Source organism: Peromyscus eremicus, chromosome 10 (genome assembly GCF_949786415.1).
Source record: "Peromyscus eremicus chromosome 10, PerEre_H2_v1, whole genome shotgun sequence".
Classification (NCBI taxonomy): domain Eukaryota; kingdom Metazoa; phylum Chordata; class Mammalia; order Rodentia; family Cricetidae; genus Peromyscus; species Peromyscus eremicus.
Genome location: NC_081426.1, coordinates 1,190,561 through 1,212,118, shown reverse-complemented (window position 1 = coordinate 1,212,118; position 21,558 = coordinate 1,190,561). Strand labels below are relative to the sequence as shown.

At 42.7% G+C, this 21,558-nt stretch overlaps 1 pseudogene; it reads left to right on the top strand.

The window, feature by feature from the left end:
* The first annotated feature begins 14,911 nt into the window (after positions 1-14,911).
* On the top strand, positions 14,912-21,354 carry LOC131920807 (stress-induced-phosphoprotein 1-like; annotated as a pseudogene).
* The last annotated feature ends 204 nt before the right edge of the window (positions 21,355-21,558 follow it).

Here is a 21,558-nt window from a genome sequence, read left to right as displayed (position 1 = left end):
TTGTGGATAAATATTGTTTAAATCTGGCTTTGTCATGGAATGTCTTGTTCACTCCATCTATGATGATTGAAAGTTTTGCTGGGTATATTAGTCTAGGCTGACATCCATGGTCTCTTAGTGTCTGCATTACATCTGTCCAGGACCTTCTGGCTTTCAAAGTCTCCATTGAGAAATCGGGTGTTATTCTTATAGGTTTGCCTTTATATGTCACTTGGCCTTTTTCCTTTGCTGCTCTTAATATTCTTTCTTTATTCTGTATGTTTAATTGTTTAATTATTATGTGGCGAGGGGACTTTTTTTGGGGGTCTAGTCTGTTTGGTGTTCTATAGGCTTCCTGTATCTTCATAGGCATTTCCTTCTTTAAGTTGGGAAAGTTTTCTTCTATGATCTTGTTGAATATATTTTCTGTGCCCTTGAGTTGGTATTCTTCTCCTTCTTCTACCCCTATTATTCGTAGGTTTGGTCTTTTCATGGTGTCCCAAATTTCTTGGACATTTTGGTTCATGACTTTGTTGACTTTAGTGTTTTCTTTGACTGATGAATCTATTTCTTCTATTGTATCTTCAACGCTAGAGATTCTCTCTTCCATCTCTTGCATTCTGTTGTTTATACTTGCATCTGAAGTTCCCAATCGTTTTCTCAGATTTTCTATTTCCAGCATTCCCTCTGTTTGTGTCTTCTTCATTTTTTCTATTTCCTTTTTCAGGTCTTGGACTGTTTCCTTCATTTGTTTCATTGATTTTTCTTGATTTTCTTTCAGTATTTTATTGTTCTCTTCCAGGACTTTATTGATTTCTTCTAATTTGTTTGCCCTTTCCTCTAGTTGTTTACAACGTTCTTCACATTTTTTTGTCTTTTCCTCTACACGTGCCTCTAGCTTCTTCATGATGACATTCATAAGGCTATTGTCTTCTGCTTCTTCCAATTTTTGATGTTCAGGTCTAGGTGTTGGAGGAGGGCTAAGGCCTGGTGATGGTGTATTGCTATTCATTTTGTTGTATGTGTTTCTGCCTTGACATCTGCCCATCTCCTTGTGGTTCGTTCTTGGCCTTATCCGCACACTTGGTTCAGACAGAGCTGACAGATTCAGGAAGTCTCTCTCTCTTGTCCAGATGGGAGCTCTCTTGTCCAAATTGGAAGTCCGGGGCAGGATGGGAGCTCTTGTTCAGAAGGGATGTCCGGGGGAGGATGGGTGCTCTCCTCTCTCTCTCTCTCTCTCTCTCTCTCTCTCTCTCTCTCTCTCTCTCTCTCCTGTGCTGTGCTGTGCTTCAGAAGGGAAGTCCGGGGCAAGATGGGAGCTGGGGGCCGGCCGGTTCATTAGCAGGATCTAGAGTCAGAGATTCCGGAGTCAGAGAATCTTCCGGTTTAGGCATAACTAAGAGCATATGAGCAAGAGAGAAGGAATCTAGAAGAGACAGTTTAGCACTGAGAAAGAAGAAAGCAACTCATTCCATTTGCCTTAGCGCTGACAGAAATTAGATAACTCCCGTAAAATATCGGGATTTAAGGAGCCGCTCAGTGGCCATTTTTTGTTGTTTTCTAAAGCATACTTTGGCCATTTTTTAGAACATAGACGAGTTAGCTTAGGAATCTTTATGTAAGGCATTAAACTGAGAGGTTTTAAAGCTTCAACAAGACAGCCTAACAGAGAGGAAGGACTAACAGGGTTGGAAGCCTTGTTTCCCATGTCTGCAGCAGAGAGGCAGAAAAATAAAAAATAAAAATAAAAAAGGAAACGTGATCCGGAGCCAAGGCCCCAGGCGTCCCCAAGGCCAAGGACGGATACCGGGCACAGGCTGCTTCTCAGCTCGTCAGCCAGGGAAGCAGGGGCCCCACCAGGTGAGGCAAGGATTCCCCGGGAATCCAGACAGCCTTTGCTGCTTTGTCAAGACGGATGAACATGTTGGCCCTCACGTGGCCCCCAGGACACACCCAATGGCGGTGGTCCCAATGCGAGAAATATCTCAGGCTGCAGACGTGGGAGATGGCTAGAAATTTTGGGCCTGCAATAGGGGCCGACCGTAGCCAGTGAAGACTGTGGCCAGGGGTTCCCCCGTCTCAAGAATACTTGTGAGGCGAAACTGTTTACGCTGGCCAAAAAGTGGGGGAACTCACCAGTCGGAGAAAGTGGTGTTGGATGGAGTTTGGATGCGGTCAGGTGAATGGAGAGCAGTCTGTCGCGTACGGAGTAGAGTCTCCAGGTTGTGTAAAGCAGTCCCCGGTTTACGGGTTTCCAGGCGCAGGGCGCCCGGAAGCGCCCGCTCGGTTTTCAGCACCAAATGTTAGTTAATTGGCGGCGCTCTGCCCTTACCTTGCAAAGAAATGTCACGAAACATGACAGAATCCGCCAGTAAGAGTTTTATTAAAGATAAAGGGACAGAGAGTGCACAGGCCTGGAGGAAACACGTGTGTGGAGAAGAAAAAGAACTGGGAACATGGCGCTGGATTTTAAAGGCTGGGCGTGCACAGGCTGACGACGTCACTACTTCACACAAGCACGTAGATCACATGGCTATGCTGCGCACCTATGTAGCCATGCCACATCACGGATCCTGGTCATGCGAGATGCCTTGACCCGGAAATGGCTATCTTGACCTGGAACTGGCTTGGCGGAAGTGTCCAGGTCCACCGGGTATCCTGGTCACGAGAGATGTCCTGACCCAGAAATAGCTATCCTGATCTGGAACTAGCTAGGCGGAAGTGTCTGCCGGGCATATGCAAACACGCCCGACCATGAGGGCGTATTGTGAACCCTTCAATCACCCTAGGCTCAGAGAGGGTGACGGGAGTCATCAAGTCCAGGCTGTTTCAGTCATCCACCAGGCTGAGGAGTTTGAAAGCTGAATGAGTCTCAGATGTCGGTATTGGTGAGGTTGGATCTCCATGGTGTGGCATAAAGGACAAGCCTGCAAAGGGGCATCCCGATTTCCAGTGTCCAGGCTGTCAGCAGATGGGCATGGCTCCTTGGCAGCTGAGGGTCAGGGCAGTACTGTGACCAGTGGCTGCATTTGAAGCAGGCTCCTGGCAGAGTTGACTTGGGCTGAGCTCTGGTGGGATAGATGTTAGTTTTTTGGCTGTGTTGTGTTCTTACCCTGCAAGGAAATGCCACGAAACACGACAGAATCCGCTAACAAAGAGTTTTATTAAAGGTAAAGGGACAGAGAGTGAACAGGCCTGCGGGAAACACGTGTGTGGAGAAGAAGGAACCGGGAGCATGGCGCCCGATTTTAAAGGCTGGGCGTGGACAGATCAGCGTCACTACTACACGCAAGCGCGTAGATCACATGGCCACGTTGCGCGCTTACTTGGCCAGTGAAACGTCACGCATCTCGGTCACGCGAGATGCCCTGACCCGGAAATGGCTATCCTGACCTGGGCCTGGCTAGGCGGAAGTGTCCGCCAGGCATATGCGAACACGCCTGACCGTGGGGGCGTGTTGTAAATCTTTCATTGGAGCCTTGTGGTCAACTTCCCTTATCTTCTTTGTGGGGGCACTGATAGTCTCAGGGCAGCTGCCCACGTGTGGGCTTGGAGCCAAGCCTTCTGCTGTTGCCAAGCCTATCAGAAAGACTCAGCTGCCTCTTCTCTGGTGTTAAACACCTTAGAAGCCATTTTTACCAATTCCTGTATGGTGGTTTGGGAACTGTCTTCAGCCCTTTTTAATTTCTTTCTAATATCTGGCACTGACTGAGAAATGAAATGGGTGGCCAGGACCATGGCTCCCGCTGGGGAGGCTGGGTCAAGGAGGGTATACTGAACCATGGTCTCTTGTAATCGATTTAGAAAAATGGCCAGATTTTGTCAGCTCACTGCGTAATTTCTCAGAGCTTATCAAAACTAACAACTTTGTCCAAGACCTCCATACCATGGAGGAGGCAGCAGACTATGACGTCTTGCCTCTGGCGGCCATTTTGACGCAGTTCATAGGTCCAGTAGGACTCTGTAGCTGGCACCAACATGTCCCCCACAGGGACCGTATTGTCCACTAGGTGGGTCTGGTCTGCATTCTGTGTAGCTGCTGCCTGAACTCAACCTCGATCCTCAGGCATGAGAGTGGAGGCCTGGATGACGTGGAGGTCAGATCATATGCTTGGGAAAGATAATGAAACTCCTTGATATAAACAGAAGGATTAGCAGAGAAGGAACCTAACTGTTTTTCTACCTGTGAGAGCTGCTGGAGGGAGAAGGGGGCATGGGCGCGAACAATTCCATTGATTCCAGCCACCTCTTGAAGAGGGCAGAAGTGGGCAGGAGTCTGCCAAGACTGGATGTGAGAAAAAAAAGGTCTGGGGGGTGTGGTTAGGCCAGTGTGTGGAAGGGACGGGGTGTAGGTTGCGGCATTGAAGGACAGGGGGGGCAGTGGGAGGGAGGAGAGGAGAGGAAGTCGGGTAAGGAGGAAGAATTTGGTCATTGACATTTGTCCTGGAGGGTGAGAAATGGAGGAGGGGTGGAGAGAGGGAGGAATGTGAGGAATGTTGGCTACTGAATGGAACTGTGGCAGCCTAGGAGGGGGATGGGTAGGCAGAGTTTGGGGAGTGGGGGAGGGGTCAGTGTCTCCAACAGCAGGCAGCATGGTCAGACAGAATGTTCTGGGTCCCGGTTCCCAGACAGGTGGGACCCTAGCCAACAAAACCTGAGCTGTGGGACATTGGCTGTTGAAGGGAGGGTGAGAACACAGAACTGAAAAACAGTGGGTGTAGGTTAGTTCTGTCCACTTACCTCTATGCTGGCAAAAATTTTCAAGATCATGGAGGATAGTAAATTCAAAAGTTCCCTCCAAGCTGGGTGGTGGTGATGGATGCCTTTAATCCCAGCACTTGGGAAGCAGAGGCAGGTGGATCGACGCCAGCCTGGTCTACAAGCAAGTTCCAGAATAGCCAGGACTGTTACACAGAGAAACCCTGTCTTGAAAGAAAAGAAAAAAAATAAACCCAGCAAAAGTTCCCTTCAGTGGCCATCTTGATTGGTTATTAAGAGTGTATTGTGGCCAGGCCTTAGCGCACAGAGAAATCAGGTATTCAGGATGTTAATATTCTGATCCTGCCTCTTGGCACCACCCTGTGTCCTGACATAAAAGTCTCTTTTTAAGAAAAAACTCCGCCCCTTTTCTCTCTCTTCCACTTCCTTCCCTCTCCTTTCTGTCTTTTCCTATCTTTCTCTTTATCCTTTATTATAATAAACCATTTCCATGTGGATACAGCCTCTGGGTTGTGATTGTCCACTCGGCACCCTGCCACCATGACGGCATGGAGTGAGTCGTCCATCAGCCCACTGCTGCACCTGCCCAGCATGCCAGTATGTTTCCCTGTACGCATCAGACACCCTCTGGATCCCCCACGTAATAATTCATAACACAGGACATATGGTATCAGATAGCCCTAATTCGAATAGATTTTGTAAAAGACACCCCAAGCGTGTTTGGGGATCTGGCTTAAGAGTCAGGCAGCTGCCTGTTTCACACGTCTGTGCTGGGACTCGAAGTCTCATGCAACATGTCCACTACTGTTAGGCTTTGGGTCAGAGAAAGGAGTGTGTGGGAAATGCCCTTGAGCAGAAGGGGTCCCACTGAACGAAGGTGGAACTTTGCTCCAGTAATGGTCAGGGGCCTGGCGTGGCTGAGTCTTTGGCAGGACAACCCCCAAATCGGAGGAGGCCCTGGGCCTCTAAGGCAATGACTTGGAAAGTACAACTTACCGTGCCAAAAGCCAATCTAGTGTGGCAGAGAGCATGTGTAGGGGAGAGGGGTGTTTTCCCACCACATAACCCATGGCTGATGGGGAAAATCAGACCTCCTGAACAACATACCAGACGAAAAATTTCCATACTCTGATATTGAGCCTCTCCACTGATGCAGTAATCCAAATCAGATCATATTAAGAATTAAAAGTCCAGATTTAATGAGTAAAGTGCTCCCAGGTGATTTTCCAGCCCCCAGAGAGGAGAGACTGAAAACCACGTGTCTGTTCTCTGTTGGGGGGCAGTTTAAGTACCCTGTAGGAGTGGTCTTGTGCATCTCTGGGGGAGGAACTGCCATTTTGTGGGTCTTCTGAGATGAGGTAGGGTTTGGAAAGAGAGAAAGAGAGAGAGAGAGAGAGAGAGAGAGAGAGAGAGAGAGAGAGAGAGAGAGAGAGAGGGCTGAGGTGGAGCTTCCACCTGAACAATAGGTTTTACTGTAACCAATAGGAAAGGACTCAGCATTGGGACACCAGGGTCCCACCTGAGTTCAGGCGCTAATTTGATGAAAGAGCTTGAAAAGTCACTGGAATCATCTTACTTATCTGTCTCCTGAAGAGAATGAGCACTTTCTCATTTTTTTATTTTTTATTTTTATTTTTATTTTTAGCTCTAAGATGTTGTGATTGCTTTCAAACATTTCTAAAAAACAGTGCTTATTGTTGGAACACCACTAAGCAAGAGCCTGAAAGGAGAGCTAGAAATGAAACGAAGCTCACCAGAGCCATGAAGAAAGCTAATTCCATCATTATTGAATGATTATAATGCACGACACTATGAATCTCACACTGTGCAAAACACAACATCACATTTTATGGCTGGTACATCAGAAAATACAAATTAGCTAAAGTGCACCACTCTATCAATACAGTTGTAATTTGGTGTGCTACTGTGTACTTATCACCATCAATATTATAAACTGCTATCCATCCTGGATGTACACTAGTATTTTAGAAATGATAAACATACTCATAGCATTTTTTTTGCACTTGAAATAATTCTACTAGCATAAAATTATAAATAAAAGTATAAAAAGTTATATTATAAAAATTGTAATTCCACAAACCTGGTATTACTGTATCAACCACTGTCACCAGAAGTAGGGAATCCTCTGTGCCATAGAGTCTATGGGTTAAATAATATGGAAGTGGCTAAGTAAATTATGACTACAAATCTTAAAAAATATTTCCATTAAATTATAATTACTGGCAATATGTAAAAATAGGAAAATGAGTATAATATAATATTAAATGGGAAAACAACATAAAAAGGTAAGAAATATTTATGGATACTATGGACATTGACTGGAAAATAATCCTTAGAAAAGACATCATAGTATATGGAAAGGTGAATTTTTTCATAATACTGTTTGAATATACTTACTGTTAGTATTTTATGTTTTTGTTATGTTACACAGACAACAAAAATATACAATTGTCATTCTCTAAGAGCATATTCTCTGTAGATGATGTTTGTAGCTTATTTAATAGGTGCTTTCAAAAGCCTTCCTTGCTTGTCTCAAACACAAAGATGCTTTGAAGATTTCCTAGCCCCCTTGGCAGCCAGTTGTTGCTAAAGGACCAAATCCTGGTCAGGCTTCAAGGGGAAAACCTGTTGGAATGTTGTGAAAAACAGACAATTCTCTACTCATAATGAGGTAAGATCTAAGAAGAGGATATGTATGTGTGGTATGTGTGTGTGTGCAGGCCAGAGTCTACATTAGCTATCTTTTTCAATTTTCTTTTCACATCACTTTTGTGAAAGATGGGGTCTCTCATTGACCCTAGAGCTCACTGCTAGTCTGGCTGGTTAGCAAGTCCCGGGAATTCTCCTGTCTCCACTTCCATGGTGTTGAGATTATGAGTACATGCCCTCATGGGTGCTAGAGATCCAAACTCAGGTCCACATAAGTGGCAAGCATTTCACCAACTGAGCATCTTCCCAGCCACAGAGGAGAATCAGTTCTGTCCATGTCTCTTTTGTTCTGCCTTTTTACTTTGAAGACTGTGTCTAGATGTTGTGCCAGCCATCTTGCAGAATAATTAATTCTTTGAGAAGGAACAGCTGAAATGATAGAACCTTAGTACTTGATGGTATTACCCACTCATTGAAGGAACCCCAAGACCTCTTGATAACCACATACACAAATGTATTTATGGTTTGAACCTTTATTATGTTTTCTAATACTTGCATCTTAATGCATACTAACTGATATAGTCAGACAAAAATGTTAGCATGTAGTGTTGTCCAAGGATAAAGAAACCACAAAGTGAATAACTATCACAACACATATAGATGATATCATAAAATGTTATACTTTTAAAAGAAAAGAGTGAAAAATCACTAAGTCAGTAAGTACTTATTTGCTGCAAGTTTCCCTGAATTTGCTGATATTTCTCGGTACAAAAATATTACTTAATATTTCTAATTAAAATAAAACAAAGATCCACCTTCTTTGACTTGTAATCTTTTTCAAGTATGTATGCCTCAGGAAGCCAAATATTTTGTTTTGGTGCCGCTTTTCATTCTCCTTGCAGCCTCCAACTTCCTTTCATTTATTGCTCATGTATGTTAAGTTTGAGCTGTCTGGGATGTGAGGATACACTACCTAGGGGGTGAGAATGTGATTTCTTTATTGATCTAGTGTTCTTCAACTCAGCTTCAATCTGTTCAGTACAAATCTGATTTTGAAGATGATAATGAGTTATTGAATTTAAGAGAATGGAATGGATTGCCTTGAAGATTAGAGAAGTTGATAACAAAATAGCTTGTTATAAATGGACTCTATTAAATCCCACATATTCTATTCTTTCCATGAGTACCACCCAGGCCAGACCTAGGATTCACTACATCATTGAAAGCCATCGTAGAGTGCACTCTCCTGTTTTCATTTTTAATCTGAGGGTCAACTAGCACTATGTCATCAACCAAACCAACATGTGAATGGTAGGAATGATCCATGATACTGATCCATATGGTAATATCTGATGGCAGTACGGGGAGAAGTGCCACCATGCGTCAACTTTATGATGACTTTTGTTGGTTTGGATGCTCTGACTGGCTGGGAACTGAGGGACAGTGTGGTGAGTGGCCTCTAAGATCTTCATGAAGCTTTTTGGGAAAACAGTGTTAGTTAGAACCTCTTCTAACTAACCCTGTTAGTTGAGATCATAATATCTTCAAGTCATGGAAAACATACCTCAAAGTGTCATATACATATGTTCTAGTTTTTGTTGGGCTCAGTTGGTAAAAAAGACTGGCCGTATTTGTGAACATCCTAATATCCCTGTATACATGAAGCCCTGTGCCTCAACCAACATGGCTTTGGGTTGCTCAAAGCTCCAATGATGCAAATTAATAAAATTCACTGTGAAGATTACATCAAGAGACTTAACGTCCTTTAGTTGAGCAATGTTAGTCTTTCACTTCCATGGCCCTTTCTCAGTGGCACTGATCACTTGTAGACCTGCCTTGACTGATTACTCTCTCTGAACCCGGCAGAATTTAGCCAGATCTGTGGGGACCAGTAAGGCAGCAAGACTGCTTCAAAATTCCTTCAAGTATTGATATTTTGAGCTAACAAAATAATTAGGTCTTCATTCTTGGATTGAGTGCAAAATAAACTCCAGAAGAAAGAAAACAGTTTTCTGAAAATATCCTTTCCTTCTCACAGGAAGAGCTTGGCAGTGTCCACTGTCAGCAGCTGTGACCGGGAGGTGATCTTGTTGTCCATGTTTGTGGTTATTTAGGCTCCATAGAAGTCATGACCTGTATACCTAACTTTTATCCAAAAGAAACTCTCAAAAAAAAAGAAAATGAAAACAGAAATAGTTTAACACAAAGAACTTCCTTAAGTGTGTTCCAGAACTCATCAGCTCTCTTTATAAGAATGCATGTAACCAAATTGTATTTTTGTGGTTTCTGGATAATTCTCATAATTGAAAACACATTCTTTAAAAGATCAACAGACCCACCCATGTAGGAGAATCCAATTAGCTCTCCCCAGTTGGCTGCCTCATGGAATCACTGTCATACCCCTCCCACCCCATGGAGAGGCCTGTTCTAATATGCCTTATCATGTGGTGAAAGGCTGGCTGGGCAGACCAGAGTACTTCTGTGTGCCTGAGCTACTCAGTTCTGGAGGGCTGGCAGCTGGGTGATATTCTGACCACCCAGTGCTCCATTAATTTATTCAGAGAACTTAAAACAAAGCTGAGAGTTCTCTGCGCACTAGGACAGACTGTTGGTCCCCATCCTAGACTTTTGACTCAACTCCATACATTAAATGCATCTGGGGATTTTTCCATCCAAGTGAGGCTGAGGCATCCTGACCTTATTAGTTGTAGCTTAAATTCTCTTTGCTAAATTTCACAAAATATAGTCAACCAAGGGAAGTCTGTGCATCCATTGGAATTTTATCAGATCAGTAGAAGAGCTTCTCTGATAATAGATCTAACATTATATAAGTGTGGGAGTGGATTGGTTGACAAGTCTGCCTCTGAGGCTGGAGCTTGAAGTCTGTAAGTTAGGGTTACAATTTGTATAAAGTGGAGGAAGCACAGCCATACTGGAGCATATGAGGGTGAGGGGGAAGAAGGGGGATGGTGGGACCTCACCATAGATTCTTGTGTTCCTAAAAACCTCTCACTTCTGTGGTGCAGCTGTCTTTTGGAAGAAGCTGGCCATTGCCTCCCACAGAGGGGAGGATACTTTGCTCCAAAATCACAAACACTGACCGAGAAGAGTGGTTGTAGCTAGAGTTTTCCTGCCCGGCCCACAGTCAGGACAAATCTCTGTTACCTGCCAGTCCCACAGCCGCTCAGACCCAACCAAGTAAACACACAGAGACTTTTATATTGCTTACAAACTGTATGGCCATGGCAGGCTTCTTGCTAACTGTTCTTACATCTTAAATTAACCCATTTCTATTAATCTATAAGTTGCCACATAGCTCGTGGCTTACCAGTATCTTAACATGTTGCTTTTTATCACGGCAGTTGGCAGTGTCTCTCTGCCTCAGCCTTCCACTTCCCAGAATTCTCTTCTCTGCTTGTCCCGCCTATACTTCCTGCCTGGCTACTGGCCAATCAGCATTTTATTTATACAGAGCGATATCCACAGTATTTCCCCTTTTCTTTTTTTAAAAAAGGAAGGTTTTAACTTTCATATAGTAAAATTACATATGACAAAACAGTTATCTAGCAAGAATTACAGTTACAATATCTAGTCTATTTGTATTTGGCAAAATTAAAGAAGATATCCTATCTCTCTTATATTTGTGAGTCTAAGGTTTCATATCTAACTTATCTTTTATCATAACTGAGGAACAATCTAGTCTTCAACTATATCAAAGACCCCAGAAGGATATACTATTACCTGAGAAACAGGAGAAGGATGTAAGCAGCTTTCGGGAGTCTTGCAGGGTAGACAGAGACAGATGGCAGCCTGGACAGTCACCTAATGTTCCTTTGTAAAGTTGGGGCATCTGTTTTCAGCCCACAGGCCTAGAGTCTCTCAGTCACTTCTCTCTGTGTCCTGTAGAATGTCTGGCAGTTTCCTCTGTGAAGCAGGAACCTGAAGGACCATTTTGCCAAGCAAAGTTCAGTGGTCACCTTCCTATGGGTCCTGCATGTCCAAGTGATCAAGCAGTCCAGATAAGAACAGTTTCTTGCCCAAATGGCTATTTTTGCCAAGGTGAGGATAAACTCCATATAGAGTGTCTTCGATGCCCATCCTCCTCTCTGAAGTAAATTGGTGCTGCCAGGAGCAGACATGTTTTATTGTCCAGAAAGTCTTAATTTTTAAAACATTTTAAATGCCATATTCTGTAGGTCCTTGAAGTGTTTGAAGATTACCTACCTAATTGAATTATATCTATGTATACCTAGAAAACTTAACATGATTATAAGTTTGACTATCATAGAAGACTAATTGTTAATCTGTATTTCTTAATTATCCATCACAATCTAAATGAGATACATAAACATAATACCTCAAACGAGAATAGAAATATATATATACAGTATAACAAAATCAACTCTAAATTTGTATCAATAAACTAAAATCCACAACAAAGTAAAACATTTTTAAACAAGTTGTTACTATTTATCCTATCATATCTATATATTTTTTTCTTTTCATAATAGACTCAATAATCTACCTTTTGTCATTTTTATATCTTCTCCTTTTTCTTCTTAGAGTAGATTTAATTATCTACCCATTTATCTTATTATTTCTTTATCTTTTTTCTCAGAGTATACTCAATGATCTACCTCATATCCATATTCTCTTTTTCCTTTTTCTTTTTCTTTTGGGTTAATTGTCAAATTCTAGGAAAGGTAGCTATATCCTCTGTGTTCCCCAAAATATTGTGCACCCTAATAAACTTATCTGGGGTCAGAGAACAGAACAGCCACAATATAGATAGCCACATAGAGGATAGGCAGTAGTAGCTCACACCTTTAATCCTAGCATTCCAGAGGCAGAAATCTCTCTGGATCTCTGTGAGTTCAAGGCCACATTGGAAACAGTAGGCATGGTGACACTCGCCTTTAATCCCAAGAAGTGAGCCTTTAATCCTAGGGAGTGGTGGTAGAAGGCAGAAAGATATATAAGGTGTAAAGACCAGAAACTAGAAGCATTTGGCTGGTTAAGCTTTTAGGCTTTGAGCAGCACAGTTCAGCTGAGATTGATTCTGGATGAGGACTCAGAAGCTTCCAGTCTGAGGAAACAGGATCAGCTGAGGAACTGGCGAGGTGAGGCAGCTGTGGCTTGTTCTGTTTCTCTGATCTTCCAGCATTCACCCTAATACCTGGCCCTGGGTTTGATTTTATTAATAAGACTCTTTAAGATTCATGCTACAAGTGGTGGTAGCTGGAATACTCTCTCATCATTTCCAGCGGAGCCCATCTCAGCAATGGCATGTGTGAGTGGCAAGAGCACCCTGTGTCTGCACCAACCTTGTCAGGATAAAAGTAATATGACTATATTATTTCTCTTCTAAGTAAGCCAGTTGGGCAAGAAAGAGAATTATGGGAAATGTAGTCTCAGCCTAGCTAACCAACATCTACCAAAGAAAAGAATAAGGTTAATTGATAAGTTAATAAGTCAGACTTATTCATGATGATAGGAAATCAGACACTTTAACTTATTTAACAGAGAGTCTGAGATGGAACATGTGAAAGCTGAAAGTTTGGGGCCTGAAGAGATGGCCCAGCAGTTAAGAATACTTATTCTCACACAAGACCAAAGTTCAGTTCCCAGCACCCATGTCAGGTGTCTCACAGCTGCCTGTAACTCTAGTTCCAGGGGATTGATACCCTCTTCTCACATCAGACAGACATACACAATATGCATCATTAAAAAGTTAAAAAAAATAAGAAAAACCTGGCTGACTTAGAACTCACTCTGTAGACCAGGCTGGCCTCAAATTCACAGAGATCTGCCTGCTTCTGCCTCCCCAGTGCTGGGATTAAAGGCGTGCACCACCACTGCCTGGCAAAAAAACAAAAAACCAAAAAAGAAGGAAAGAAAAACAAAACAAAACAACAACAAAAAACAAAACAAAAGAAAACAAGACAAATAAACAAAAACCACAACTTTTTTTAAAGCTAAAAGCCCAGCAAAGAGAAAATTAATAGACACTTTGGGCAAAGATAGAAATGTTAGTCATACATGAGTCCTCCTCAGGGAAGGAAGAGGCTTGCCGGGGGTGGGGGTGGGATGGGGTGGTGGTGGTGGTGGGGTGGTGTCTCGATCAGCAACGGCAGTGACAACATCAGCGGAAGAGACTAGGTGTTCACTAACACTGTTGGAGTGAGAAGTGGGAAGGCACTCCGGAGAAAACCCGGGACACTGAGGATTCTCCAACACCCCGGAGAGGCTAGCTCCGCAATCCTGGTTCTTTCTCAGTGTCCCTGAAGAAAGTACCTCTGCCACATGAACCAAGGGGGAAGGGTGATGTTTGGACCATGGCCTGTAATAGTCATTCTATTCTTAGCAGCTTGGGGGAGGAGCAGAGATCGAGTTCTCAGAGAGTTCCTAGAATTTGTTTTTGTTTCTAGACATGGTTTCACTATGTAGTTCACTCTGGTATGTAACTTGATATTCTCCTGCCTCAGCTTCCTGAGTTCTGGGATTCCAGGCACGTGCCACCATGCCCACTGGGTTCCTGGAATTCTTAGGACTCTCTCACATCTTTCGACTCCTATAACTTTCTCTAAAGGAAGCCAGCACCTTGAGTCATGTCCAGATGGGCAGAATGAACCAGTGACAGTTTTTTAAAGCTACCATGGTGATAATTGCTAATGACAGACATTCTGAAAAATTTCACATTGGAAGATATCTACTTAGGCTTATATCATTAAGAACTGTCACTTTTTCTATACCTCATTAGCTTATGCATTTTGCTAATTGCATGCATACGATCACCCCCAAATGCACTTATCCTTGACCTGCTCATGTTATAAATATTTCAGTGTTTCCTGTCTGAGAAGATTGTTCATCTCTTCCTCTGTGGATTTCAGAAAGAAATTTATTCTGGGCAAAACTAGGAGTGCTTCTTAGACTCTGAGGAAGTAGAAATGCAGGAAATATTGTTATTTTAGTTTTCACAATATTTTAAAGGAAGAAAAATGTTAGTCTGAATGATATACATGCAAAGAATGTTTGAAAGGGGAATTAATGTTATGAAAAAAGCTAAAGGGGAAAAAGAAAGAAATGCTTTACTTAATTGATGAAAAAACTGGACTGTAAAGAAAGACAATGTCTCCCTGGATACCTGCATTACCCTCAAAATGTTATTTTCTGTGTTTGGTAGAAAGGAATAAGTGCAACTTGGATGGCCTGTATTTCAGTGCTGTGATGTGAACTAGAAGCATCTTCAGAATGCAGAATACATCAATATTTGAACAGCTCAGCAACAAAAAGTGTTGAAATTGCTTTAATGCATGTACTATAGTGCTTAAAGTATCCCACAGATTATCTCAAGACCTACATAGCTTAAATCAGTTTCTATCAGAGATATTGACACTGAGAACCCAAATTATATAACAGGTCACAAAGAATGGGGCCTTAGCTACTTAGGGTTCCTAAATGGAACAGAAGTGAACTGCGTCGAGTGTGAAAGGCCTTTGAACAGGCCCAAAGAGCCAAACCAGTCTGGTGCTTTATGTGAATGATGGCCTTTTTCAGGATAGCTTTCTCTCCAGGACAGAGTACTCACAGTGACCTTGGTAAATTGGAGCCCTATAACACAGGTCAGTCTAGCACAGGCTCACCACCCAAAGACAGATGGAAGTTGGGGGGTCTGGGCATAGTCAGGTGAGGGACCACCTTGCCTCCAGATGTAACTGATTTGTGATTCTCTTTCTTAGGGGAAAAATGGATTTCTGATTAGAAAAGACATGTCTTCTTTCCTCCCCATAGGCTAGGAGAACAATGTTTCTGTGAATAAGTGTCTGACCACTTCTCCTTTTTGACATTACCACCTGGATGAGTAAGACCTATTTCTCTTTTTCCTTTTTCTCCTACCTCATCACTAAAGAGTCTTAATGCAGATATAATCAATTATTCATTGGGATTCATTGATCAGTCTTTACTAGAGTAGAACAGATTTATCTCAGGGTAAAAAACCAAGACTATAACAGGCTATACAGCATTCTTTTCCCTGGCAAACCCATAGATGTACAGTCTGAGCTCTGTGATACCCCTGCCTTAAGAAGAACTGAAGAAGTACCTGCCCGATACCTGTGGATGCTGTGGGAGAAATGAAGACAAGGCCTTTAGAAGATTCCTTTGGGGACACTGATTTCTAATTGTTCCAGGTACTATATAGCTACTTGGAGGCCTAATATTGACAGAGACTTCCAATTTCAGAAGGAATCATAAGCCAGTGTGGTACTGGCAATCCTCAGTCAAACAGAAGGCTATGAGCCATACACTTAAGTCTCCTCAGCCTCTTATAACTTTTGTAGCTCACTATAACAAGGTTTGGCTATGAGAACTAGATCCAACACAGGTGCCAAATACCCTCCAAGTCTGCTTTGGGGGAAAGAGCATTGAATCCCTTAAAAGATTAATTTATAGCAACTTGTAGTAACTACAAGTGACCCAAGAGACACCAAATCTGCTTGAACTAATACTAAGGGCTAGGAAGGGGTGATCTGACAGGACATTGTTGAAGGAAGTGACTTAATATGTACATAAAGCCATTTTCTTATATTGCTTCAACAAGTTGAGACTATTCAAATAAACTGATTACCTAAAATGTTACCTAAATGTTTAATAGTTTAGTTTCTGCATATTTTTAAATCCAGAGGTAAAAATACAACCACAGGCTAAAAGGAGGTAAACTGTGTCGATCTTTTCCAGTACTATCCCTGAGGATGTTCCCTCTATCCATAACAGGAGTTCAGGGCAGCCCAGGTCTTCCAGCACAGGATCAGCAGCAGAGAACCCCAGCTCTGGGCTCCGCATGGCAAAGCTACAGAAAGCCCCATTCCCTTCCTCACTTTAGTTTCCTCATCCAGTAGATGCCCACATTGGTTCTGGATCCTTAACTATTTTAGATTTTCTCGTTGCTTGGTCATATGTGGTTCAGAACCCGAACTTTCATAGAATCCAGAGTGTTTGGTACACATTGAATGTAGGTTAAATACACCTCAATTAAGTAATTCCCACATAAAGCACCAACTATGTAAACAGATTCCCTTACTCCAGGGTTTGTGCATTACTCTAGCAGTCACATTTGATCTTTTCCATATTCCAAAGGGGAGCTAATAAATGGATGTTGGTGATGTATTAGGAGCCTGATGTGGTGGTCCCTGGGATCGGTCACCTGGGATCCCAGAAGGCTCTGTCTCCATCAGTGAATGGATCTTGGTCACCAGCAGCTGGTTTCTCCACTGCAGCTATTTTGACACCTCAGTAGTAAAGGCAGAGAAGCAGTATATAAAAGCCGGTAAGATAGCAAATCCTTTCAACATGCCTAATTTATATCAGAAGTTGGAGACTGATCCCAGGACAGTGCTAAGTGACCCATGTACCAGAAACTGACAGCAATGACAAAACATGCTATGAAATCTGGACACAAAACCACAAGATCCTCAATCATGACCACACTCAGTGTCCTTCTTGGGAAATATGATAAAGAAGAAGAGGCTGCCAACTGCTCTTCTTCCATCTTCTCCCAGCAAGGAGATCAAGCAGAGCCCATAGAAGATCTTCCAGAGAATAAAAAAACAGGTACTGAAAGAGCTGGGGAATGATGCCTATGGGGAGAAAGACTTTGACATAGTCTTGAAGCATCATGACAGGGCCAAGGAACTGGGATGTGCCAGCATGACTTACAACCAGTCAAGCAGCTGTGTACTTTGAAAAGGACGACCACAACAAATTCCTGGAGTTTGTGAGACCATTGCAATGGGCAGAGAGGATCAAGAAGACTACTAACAGATTTCCAAAGGTGCCCAAATTGGCACTTCCTATTTCAAAGAAGAAAAATACAAAGATACCATCATTTCCATAAGTCTCTGACATAGAACTGAACCCCAGATAGGCTCACAAAAGGCCAGCAGGCAGAGAAAATCCTGAAGGAGCAAGAGTAGCTGGCCTACACCAACTCTGACTTGGCATTGGAGGAGACAAATATGGGCAACAAATGCTTCCCAAAAGGGGACTAGCCCCAATCTATGAAGCATTATACAGAAACCATTAAATGGATCCAAAGAGATGCCAAACTGTACAGGAACCTAGAGTTACAGCTGGTGTTCCAGGATTGTGAGGAATGCAGCCAGCTGAAGCTGACGTTGATCAAGAGTTACAGAGGGAAACAATTGCCCTGAGACCAGGGAAGGCTATACCCAAGCTAGGGATGTGTACCAGAGGGTGCTGTACTCCAGTGGTAAGGAGACAGTGGATGGTTACCAGCATTATATGATGGTGCAGTACAATTGACAGGATAGTTCAGAGGATGTAAAGCAGAAGACCATGGCAAACCTCAAGGTGTGGGTTTTTCTTGCAGTAGATGGGAACAAACACAGAGACTTACAATTGGAGAATGTACAGACAGTGAGAGACTTTGGAACACTCAGTCCTAAATGAGATGTTTTAATCAAAGCCCTCCCCTCAAGGTCAGGGATCTATGCAGAAGAGGAGGAAAAAAGGCTGTTACAAGCCAGAGGTGGTGGATGACTCCAAGGAAACAGTGTCTTCCAGACACAACAGGACTCATACACATATGAACTCATAGAGATGGTGGCAGCATTCACAAGACCTGCATCGGTTCGAGCCCGATAGGGTCCTAATACTGAGACAGGGAAGTGGACACAGGCTTCTATCCCTAACCAAGAAACTATCTGCAACTGACAATGGCTGGCAAAGGAAAAACCAGTTTTCTCCAGTGAGTCACCTTAGGCATATTAACCATTCTTTAGGGTAGGCTACATGCCCAGGAACAGTTGGCCAATACAAAATGAACTCACCGATAATTTTGTGGACTTTCTGTCTCATTTATGTGTGTTCCCATACATATGCCAGTGCACATGTGGAGGTCTGAGGACAACTTTCAGGAGTCAGTTCTCTCCTTTACATCATTTGGGTCCCACGGATGAAACTTAGGTGTCTGGCTTGGTGGGAAGCACCCTTATCAGCTGAGCCATCTCTCCAACACAAATTCCTCCGTTAATCACTCTTTCTCTCCCCTCATTTTGTCCTTTTTTCTCACATCCATTCTTTTAAGATAAACCTCTTACTCTTACTCACCTTAAATGTCTATGCTAATGTCACTGAGATAGTCTTATTACTTACTGTTCTAATAGTTTGATTTTTTCTCATTTATTGCCTCTCCTGATATGCCCTTGCTGTGGTTTATTAACCCACATGGCTTATAAATTAGTATTGGGAGCCATGTTTAGAAAGTGTTTCACACTTTCCCACCTGGTATATCTGTATTTACTAAGCTGTGGAAGGATCAGTCTAGGCCAGTTTGTGCTTGCTTCTGTGGCCTAGGAGTTTCACTGTACTGGATCCTAGTGATTAAAGTCAATTTCTTACACTCTTGTTTCTTAGGTCTCTTTGTGCATTTAAGTCCTTTGGAGGAACTTCTAAAAGTGATAGGATATTCTGCCCTCACCCCAGGACAATCCCATTGGAATTTCTGCGGTGGGCTACAATTATTAGCATTTTAAAGCTCCCACATCACTCTAACGTGCAACTTAGCACAGACTGAATTAGGTCAACCCCCCTTAATAACACCCCACAACTATTTTTCTAACTTAGAAGTTTAAATCAAGACACATGGCTAGGCATATGGGCACATACTTGTGATCCTAACTGTTTGGGAAGCCTGAAGAAAGAAGATTACAAAATCAAGGCCTGCCTGAGCTACAAAGTGAATACAAAAGCAACCTGGGCAATTCAGAGAGATCCTGTCTCATAACTTTAAAAGGGCTAAGTATGTGTGAATAAATCTCTTGTGTTCTATTTGAGAGGCCCAGGGTTCAGGACACAGTATCCCAGAGTACTGCGGGGGAAGACATCAGCTCGTCCTTGGAATAATTAAGCTCTGAGACAAAGTTAAGAAAGCTTTGTGTTTATATGAAATAACCATTAACATGTGTGTTTTAAGACTCTAGGATCCAGACCCCTTTCAAATCAGATGCCATGCTAAGGTCAGTAAGCTAGGAGTCCATTTTCTTGCTCCTACCCCTGGATAATGGTTTTGGGTTTTTTTTGGTTTTTTTTTTTTTGTTTTTTGTTTTTTTTTTTTTGTTTTTTTTTGTTTTTTTTTTTGTATTCTTAGGAGAGAAAGACTGTCAATTTGCAAAATTTTTGCAGCTGGGAGGGTGGTGAGTGGGGCCTTATTTTATTTGGGGTTACAGTGGTGGCCCTGCAGGACTTAGTAGTGTTCTTCTGTCCTTATTTCTCTCTTCTCATAGTCTCCAGTGAATCCATCTACTCACACTGTTCCTTACTGTGTGTGCTACATGTTGATCCCACTAAGCCTTAGTGACGAAGGGCTCCTTTAGTGGTGGCCAGCCTTGCCCCCATTCTCCAGGAAACCTGGGAGATTTCCCAGCTTAGAAGGCTTCTGGAAGTTGCAGCTAACAATCTCAAGGAAGCACCCTGGGAGAGCATAGGTTCTTTGAAGATGTGAAGTCTCAGTGGACAGGCCACTGGATCCCTCTCTCCAGGGAAGGGCAAACATGGACCTCTCTCTCCAGGGAAGGGCAAACATGGACCCCTCTCTCCCCAGTGAAGGGCAAACATGGACCTCTCTCTCCAGGGAAGGGCAAACATGGACCTCTCTCCAGGGAAGGGCAAACATGGGACCTCTCTCTCCAGGGAAGGGCAAACATGGACCCCTCTCTCCAGGGAAGGGCAAAGCTGTCCTTCTTGCATCTGCTGGATGTGCAGATGCCACCTGCAGCTAAAGAGCAAGAAGTAACTGGACTGCTTCCCAAGGACTTGTGAACAAATTCTTGAAATGTGTATCGAAATGAACCCATAGGGTTTGCTATTTTCCTATAACATTAAAAATCCACTGATTAGTTATGAACAGCCTTAATTTTCACATTGTTCCCTCTACAGTGCCCCTAAGACCTATGGCTGGTTCCTCATCATTTCTACCTTGGCCAGCATTAATTTAAAATTTCAAATATAACTATGCTATTTACCCTTCTGTAAGAGGACTCAAATCTTTCCATGCTTGTTCCCTTCATTTTTTAATTATTTGCTTTTCTCAAAAGATATTAGTCTTTACCTTCTGTTTATCTTTATCAGTTTGTTTTTAGACAGGCTTTTCTTAAGGTGTTTCTAGGGTCCTCTCTAAAGGCCCCACACAGCAATGAACATTAGAGTTACCTTGGCAGAAAGGATTTGAAAGGAGCACTCCAAAAGCACTCATATTCTCTTTATAAAACTTTTTACTTTCTTAAACTAGAACATACTAACTTAATATTATTTTAAAATATTAAATAAATAAAGTCACAAAGACACTAAAAATGTTAGGATGTTTGCAACCTCTTACCATGCAGTTTCTTATAAATGTACTTGTGCACATAAATGGATACACAAAATAGTGTTTGTAAGGAACATAAGATACTCCCTAGAACATTGTAAATCCCTTGCTTAGTAAATAAAAAGTTCAATATATGTGCTTTAAGAAAGGATGAGCATTAAACCTTTTCCAAAAGGAAATTCTGAGTGTGGAGTATACCAGGCTGCTTGTGCATAACTTCTGGTATTTTCTTTGTTCTAAGAAACTGGAGTGAGTCAGAGTTGAGGTGCATGCTGAGTTTAACTCATTCCATAGCTCAAACTGACATGAGCATAATTTAAAGCTAGCAGGCTTGTCCAAAGTTTCAGCTCTTAGTGGAAGTTGTCTCATTTTGATTGATGGCACAGGACTAGGGGTTCTGAACACTCATTGTGACTGACCCAGTCTGAACACTGCTAGGCAAATGGTATGCTGCATTCCTGTGATTTTTATGATTCTAGCTAAAGCCCTTGGACCTGAGTAGCTCTTGTATCCTGAACTCTTCAGTTGCTTCTGGACCCTATCCCTACTCCTATGACCCCAACACATCTGGCTATTTCCTCAGACCTCAAATCTCAAAATAGACAATACTAGACTTTGAACAGTATCTGAGACTTGGGTCACATATGAAATTGGAGGTGGGGACTAATCTAAGACTGTGGAGAATAGGAGACAGGGCAAACCAGGGACCTCTTGTGGGAGTAACCAACCAATATCTGATTCTATGAGCTGGAACCCATAACCAGCTTGTGTGGCCAAGAACCTGAGACTAGATAGGCCAGGGACTG